Source organism: Arachis hypogaea, chromosome 9 (assembly GCF_003086295.3).
Source record: "Arachis hypogaea cultivar Tifrunner chromosome 9, arahy.Tifrunner.gnm2.J5K5, whole genome shotgun sequence".
NCBI lineage: Eukaryota > Viridiplantae > Streptophyta > Magnoliopsida > Fabales > Fabaceae > Arachis > Arachis hypogaea.
In genome coordinates this window covers 98,950,389-98,957,997 of record NC_092044.1, presented here as the reverse complement: position 1 = coordinate 98,957,997, position 7,609 = coordinate 98,950,389, and the positions used below count along the sequence as shown (strand labels likewise).

Below are 7,609 nucleotides of genomic sequence, written 5' to 3'. Positions count from 1 at the left end.
ACTCTTTTTCTGTTGTTGTGTAGTTCTTCTGTGCGTCATTTAGAACACGGCTGGCATAGTAAATGACGTGCAGAAGCTTGTTATGCCTCTGTCCCAACACTGCACCAATGGCATGGTCACTGGCATCACACATTAGTTCAAATGGCAATGTCCAATCTGGTGCAGAGATAACTGGTGCTGTGACCAACTTAGCTTTTAGGGTCTCAAATGCCTGCAGACACTGTGTGTCAAACACAAATGGTGTGTCAGCAGCTAGCAGGTTACTAAGAGGTTTTGCAATTTTTGAAAAATCCTTTATAAACCTTCTGTAGAATCCTGCATGCCCCAGAAAGCTTCTGATTGCCTTAACATTGGCAGGTGGTGGTAATTTTTCAATTACCTCTACCTTTGCCTTATCCACCTCTATTCCCTTGCTTGAAATTTTGTGCCCAAGGACAATTCCTTCAGTCACCATAAAGTGACATTTCTCCCAGTTTAAAACCAGGTTAGTCTCTTGGCATCTTTTCAAGACAAGTGCTAGGTGATTAAGACAGGAGCTAAATGAGTCTCCATATACTGAAAAGTCATCCATGAAGACTTCCAGAAATTTCTCTACCATATCTGAGAAGATAGAGAGCATGCACCTCTGAAAGGTTGCAGGTGCATTGCACAGACCAAAAGGCATCCTCCTATAGGCAAACACGCCAGAAGGGCAGGTGAATGCTGTTTTCTCTTGGTCCTGAGGATCTACTGCAATTTGGTTGTAGCCTGAATAGCCATCCAAAAAGCAATAGTAATCATGACCAGCTAGTCTTTCTAGCATTTGGTCTATGAATGGTAAAGGAAAATGATCCTTTCTGGTGGCTGTATTGAGCCTTCTGTAGTCAATACACATGCGCCACCCTGTGACTGTCCTTGTAGGAACCAGTTCATTTTTTTCATTATGAACCACTGTCATGCCTCCCTTTTTGGGAACAACTTGGACAGGGCTCACCCAGGGGCTATCAGAAATAGGATAAATAATCCCAGCCTCTAGTAATTTAGTGACCTCTTTCTGCACCACCTCCTTCATGGCAGGATTTAGCCTCCTCTGTGGTTGGACCACTGGTTTGGCATTATCCTCCAACAGGATCTTGTGCATGCATCTAGCTGGGCTAATGCCCTTAAGATCACTTATGGACCACCCAAGAGCTGTCTTGTATGTCCTTAGCACTTGAATCAGTGCATCCTCTTCCTGTGGATTTAAAGCAGAGCTTATAATCACTGGAAAAGTGTCACCCTCTCCCAGAAATGCATATTTCAGGGATGATGGTAGTGGTTTGAGTTCAGGCTTGGGAGGCTTATCCTCCTCCTGAGGAATTTTCGAAAATTCCTTTGCCTCCTCTAGTTCTTCTTGATCAGGTTGAGCATCTCTGAAGATGTCCTCAAGCTCTGATTCTAGGCTCTCAGCCATATTGATCTCTTCTACCAGAGAGTCAATGATGTCAGCGCCCATGCAGTCATTTGGTGTGTCTGGATGCTGCATAGCTTTTACAGCATTCAACTTGAACTCATCCTCATTGACCCTCAAGGTTACTTCCCCTTTTTGTACATCAATGAGAGTTCGTCCAGTTGCTAGGAAGGGTCTTCCTAGAATAAGAGTTGCACTCTTGTGCTCCTCCATTTCCAGCACCACAAAGTCAGTTGGAAAGGCAAATGGCCCAACCTTGACAATCATGTCCTCAATTATGCCTGATGGGTATTTAATAGAGCCATCAGCAAGTTGGAGGCATATCCGGGTTGGTTTGACTTCTCCAGTCAACCCAAGCTTTCTGATAGTGGATGCAGGTATTAGATTGATGCTTGCTCCAAGATCACATAGGGCTGTCTTAGTGCAAGCACCTTCTAATGTGCATGGTATCATAAAGCTTCCTGGATCTTGAAGCTTTTCTGGTAAGCTCTTTAATATGACTGCACTGCATTCTTCAGTGAGAAACACTTTTTCAGTTTCTCTCCAATCCTTCTTATGACTTAAGATCTCTTTCATGAACTTAGCATAAGAAGGTATTTGCTCAAGTGCCTCTGCAAACGGAATCTTTATTTCAAGAGTCCTTAGATAGTCTGCAAAGCGGGCAAATTGCTTATCCTGTTCCGCTTGGCGGAGTTTTTGAGGATAAGGCATCTTGGCTTTATATTCTTCAACCTTAGATGCTGCAGGTTTATTCCTTACAAAAGTGGTTGAAGAAGCCTTGTTAGAGGGATTACTGTCAGCACTCTCAGGTGTTTGCTTCTCCTCAGGCGTCTGAACGCCAGGAATGGGTGAAGTTTGGGCGTTAAACGCCAGGGAATGGGCGTTTAACGCCAGCTTTCCTTCCCTTTCTGGCGTTTGAACGCCAATAGCATTCCTCTCTGGGCTCTTACTGTCCTCAGAGGGATTTTGAACAGTGGTGTGGTTGTCCTCTGTCAATTGTTCCTTGTTTGGCTTTTTACTCTTTTGAGCAGTGTTACTCAGGGTCTTCCCACTCCTCAATTGAACTGCTTGACATTCCTCTGTTATCTGTTTAGATATTTGCTGTTTTGCTTGATTTAACTGCAGTTCTATGCTCTTGTTAGCAACTTTAGTTTCATTGAGCATCTCTTTAAAATCTGCTAACTGTTCTGTCATCAGGAGCAATTGTTGATTAAGCTCAATTATCTGTTCTTGAGGACTAGGGTCAGTGGCTACTGGCATGACTTCCTCTTTTGGAGAGAACTCATTGCTAGAGTACAAATATTGGTTTCTAGCAACAATGTCTATAAGCTCTTGAGCTTCTTCAATTGTCTTCCTCATGTGTATAGATCCACCAGCTGAGTGGTCTAAAGACATCTGAGCTTTTTCTGTAAGCCCATAGTAGAAAATGTCTAACTGTACCCACTCTGAAAACATTTCAGAGGGACATTTTCTTAGCATACCTCTATACCTCTCCCAGGCATTATAAAGGGATTCATTATCCTCTTGTTTAAAGCCTTGGATGTCCAGCCTTAGCTGTGTCATCCTCTTTGGAGGGTAAAAATGATTCAGGAATTTGTCTGACAACTGTTTCCATGTCTTTATGCTTGCTGTAGGTTGGTTATTCAACCACCTCTTAGCTTGATCTTTCACAGCAAATGGAAATAGTAATAGTCTGTAGACATCCTGATCCACCTCTTTATCATGTACTGTGTCAGCAATTTGTAAAAATTGTGCCAGAAACTCAGTAGGTTCTTCCTGTGGAAGACCGGAATACTGGCAATTTTGCTGCACTATGATAATGAGTTGAGGATTTAGTTCAAAGCTTCTTGCTTTGATGGGAGGTGTACAGATGCTACTCCCATATGCAGCTGTAATGGGGTTAGCATATGACCCCAGAGTCCTTTTGGACTGATTGATCCCACTTAAGTCCATGATGGACAAAAGGGAAATGATAATGATTGCAAAGAGATAAATTTTGTTTTTTTTTGAATAAACGAAAAAATAAAATAAAACAAAGGAAAATTAAAGTAAAAATTCGAAAATCAAAAAGAAAATAAAATCAAAGCAAATTGAAAACTGAATCAATTAGTTAATTAAAAAGATTTTGAAAACAGCAATTAGAAAGATATGATTGAAAAATTTTTATGAAAAAGATTTGATTTTTAAAAAGAGGAAAGAGAAAAACACAAAAAGACACCAAACTTAAAATTTTTATGAATCAAAATGGGACTAAGAACATGTAAAAATCGAAAATTAAAAGAAAAATAAAAGCATGCAATTGACACCAAACTTAGAATATAGTTTTTTAGTATGATATAGTCAGTTCCGGCGTTTAACGCTGGAATTTCTGTAGGTGACTTTGAGCGCCGGTTTGGGCCATCAAATCTTGGGCAAAGTATGAACTATCATATATTGCTGGAAAGCCCAGGATGTCTACTTTCCAACGCCGTTGAGAGCGCGCCAATTGGGCTTCTGTAGCTCCAGAAAATCCACTTCGAGTGCAGGGAGGTCAGAATCCAACAGCATCTGCAGTCCTTTTTGGTCTCGGAATCAGATTTTTGCTCAGGACCCTCAATTTCAGCCAGAAAATACCTGAAATCACAGAAAAACACACAAACTCATAGTAAAGTCCAGAAAAGTGAATTTTAACTAAAAACTAATAAAAATATACTAAAAACTAACTAGATTATACTAAAAACATACTAAAAACAATGCCAAAAAGCATAAAAATTATCCGCTCATCACCTGACAACCGAGTGCTCGCCTGACAAACGAGCCAACCATTCCGTGAGATCAGAGTCTTCGTGGTATAGGTAGGACCTGATGGCGGCATTCAAGAGAATCCGGAAGGTCTAAACCTTGTCTGTGGTATTCTGAGTAGGATTCAATGATTGAATGACTGTGACGTGCTTCAAACCTGTAACCTACTGGGCATTAGTGACAGACGCAAAAGAGTGATTCTATTCCGGTAGGGGAAGGAACCAAACCGGTGATTAGCCGCACTGTGACAGAGTGTATGAGCATTAGTTTTCACTGCGAGGATGGGAGGTAGCTGCTGACAACAGTGAAACCCTACACGAGCTTGCCATGGAAAGGAGTAAGAAGAATTGGATGAAGGCAGTAGGAAAGCAGAGAGACGGAAGGGAAGGCATCTTCATACGCTTATCTGAAGTTCCTACCAATGAATTACATAAGTATCTCTATCTTTACCTTTGTGTTATTTTCGTTCATCACTATATCCATTTGAGTTTGCCTGACTAAGATTTACAAGATGACCATAGCTTGCTTCAATACTAACAATCTCCGTGGGATCGACCCTTACTCACGTAAGGTTTATTACTTGGACGACCCAGTGCACTTGCTGGTTAGTTGTGCGAAGTTGTGTAATGCCATGGTATTGAGCTACCACGTTTGTGGAGCCATTACCGGGGATTATGAGAGTTGTGAAAAAGTATTGTTCACAATTTCGCGCACCACTTGCTATTGCTGAGCCTATTTCGTCCACCATTATTAAAGCCTTATTGGGGCTTTTGTTGATCCTTCCATAAGAAATTTGGATGATTTCTCCATGATGAATTATAGGTGTTTCCATAAGGTTCACCCATGTAATTTACCTCTGCTATTGCAGGGTTCTCAGGATCATAAGCTTCTTCTTCAGAAGATGCCTCTTTAGTACTGTTGGATGCATTTTGCCATCCATTCAGACTTTGAGAAATCATGTTGACTTGCTGAGTCAACATTTTGTTCTGAGCCAATATGGCATTCAGAGCATCAATTTCAAGAACTCCCTTCCTTTGAGGCGTCCCACTATTCACGGAATTCCTCTCAGAAGTGTACATGAACTGGTTATTTGTAACCATGTCAATAAATTCTTGAGCTTCTGCAGGTGTTTTCTTTAGGTGAATGGATCTGCCTACAGAATCATCCAGTGAAATCTTAGAGAATTCAGATAGACCATAATAGAATATATCCAGAATGGTCCATTCTGAAAGCATGTCAGAAGGACACCTTTTGGTCATCTGCTTGTATCTTTCCCAAGCTTCATAGAGGGATTCACCATCTTTTTGTTTGAAGGTCTGAACATCCACTCTAAGCTTGCTTAGCTTTTGAGGAGGAAAGAATTTAGCCATGAAGGCTGCGACCAACTTATCCCATGAGTCCAGGCTATCCTTAGGTTGTGAATCCAACCATGTTCTAGCTTTGTCTCTTACAACAAAAGGAAAAAGCATGAGCCTGTAGGCTTCAGGATCCACTCCATAAGTCTTAACAGTCTCACAGATCTGCAAGAACTCAGTTAAAAACTGATAGGGATCTTCTGATGGAAGTCCATGAAATTTGCAGTTCTGTTGCATTAGAGCAACTAGTTGAGGTTTCAGCTCAAAATTGTTTGCTCCAATGGTAGGGATTGAGATGCTTCTTCCATCAAACTTGGAAGTAGGTGTAGTATAGTCACCAAGCATCCTTGATCCGATGGTTACCTGAAACTGGAGGTCAATCTCGGACAAGATCTTCTGTACTGGTTGGAGCCGACGTGTCCGGCAGGTGTATAGCGGCCGGAGCTGGTGTGGCCGACTTGTTGGACTGACTGCACTGCTGATCCTTCGTCACCGGAGGGTGGGGGGTACCTGCAAGAGACTCCGATGCTTAATTTAGCATGGGTATTAAACAGGTTTTTAGTAGAATCAGATTATGAGTTATACCTGGGTGCTCCAGTGTATTTATAGTGGTGAGATGTGACCTTCTGTGGATAAGATAAGTTAGTTATCTTATCTTATCTTATCTTTCTGCTGAGGTCAGCTTATCCTCCACGGAACCACCCTTGTCTCTGTCGACTTGTGTTGCCTTTTGGATCTGGGTCATATTCCTTGAGTTGGGCCCTTCTTTTGGGCTTTTCTGTCGCTTTGGCTGAGTTCTTCGTAAAGAAGTCGGTCTGCTTGACTTAAAAGAGGTCGGTTGCTTTGCTACTGAACATCCCGGATCGGACAGCTCGACTCAGGGTATGAACAGTGCCCCTGCTTGAGCTCGGTCTTCTTTTTTGAGGTCGAGTCCTTGACTTTGGTCCTTCTTTGGTGAAGCCGAACTCAAGCATTTTGTCGACTCCTTTGTAGCAGCTTTGAATGTAGACGTTTTCCTCTAAAAGCGCGCGCTTTTGTTTTTAGCACTTTGTTCTGGGGAACGTGCGAGGGTTTAATACCCTAATTAATTGGTATTAATTGCCCCGTTTCACTTAACTTTTTGTTTTTTGAAATTCTCACTCAGGAAATAGTTTCTCTTCTTCGCTCTTTCCATAACTTCTTCGCGATTTCTTCCTCTGTTCTCTCGCTATTTGCTTTTCTCCCAATATTTCTGTTTTCCTTGCTATTCCGACGTTGCTTGGCGATCTTCCTGTGTAGCTTTCATTTTGCGCCTTCCCTTTCTCCTCGAAGCTTTTTTCGTTTTCAGGTTTGTCCCATTTCGTGTCTTCGCTGTTTTTTGGCTTTGGAGGTGAAATTTTGATTTTGATCTTCTTTTCTGTTTTCGTTGTGTTCTATTATTGCTGAAATGTGTGTTCTAGGAGTTTCTTCATCTTCTGCATGATCTTTTTTGTTACTTGATGCTTTTTACGGCTTTTGTCTGTCCTGTTGTTTCCGTCTGATACCTATACCAGAAAATCTGCATCTTTTCTTCGCTTTGTTTGAAGATTGCTTTTTGTTTGATTCTGAAAAAGGTTGCGCCTTTGATGGTTTCTACTTGGCGTGCTTTTGATGCTTGGGGACGCATGCATTTTGCTGGTAGTCTGTGAGACAGTGGTTTTGATGACTTTTTGTGTTTTGTTCTGGATGAAAAAATGCTTGTTGTTTGTAGTCTTCTTTTCCTGTTTGAGAGGTCTTGGGGTGCAGGCTATAGATTTTTCTCGAAAACCTTGCTTTGTTACTGCCTCCAAAGGATGTCCCAGGACGTTGATTTGAGTCTTGGGGTTTTTCTTTGCTATATGTTCATCCATATCGTATTTATCGAGTTATTTTCTCCCTCGCCCGAGATGTTTTTACCAATCCCAGCTTCTTTTCTTATTGTAGGATTAGTTGGCCTCATATCTTCTCGCAATAACATTGTAGAGATGTCTTCCAGAGTTCCCGAGGGGATGTCCGATTGGCTGGACTCCCTTGTTTTGATGTGTGT

General features: G+C 41.7%; 1 non-coding gene across 1 annotated transcript; it reads left to right on the top strand.

Annotated features, from left to right (window-relative positions):
- Positions 1-5,439: 5,439 nt before the first annotated feature.
- LOC112714157 (small nucleolar RNA R71) lies at positions 5,440-5,547 on the top strand. Its single transcript, XR_003159112.1, has one exon. It is a non-coding gene; the product is annotated as a small nucleolar RNA R71 (small nucleolar RNA).
- Positions 5,548-7,609: the final 2,062 nt, after the last annotated feature.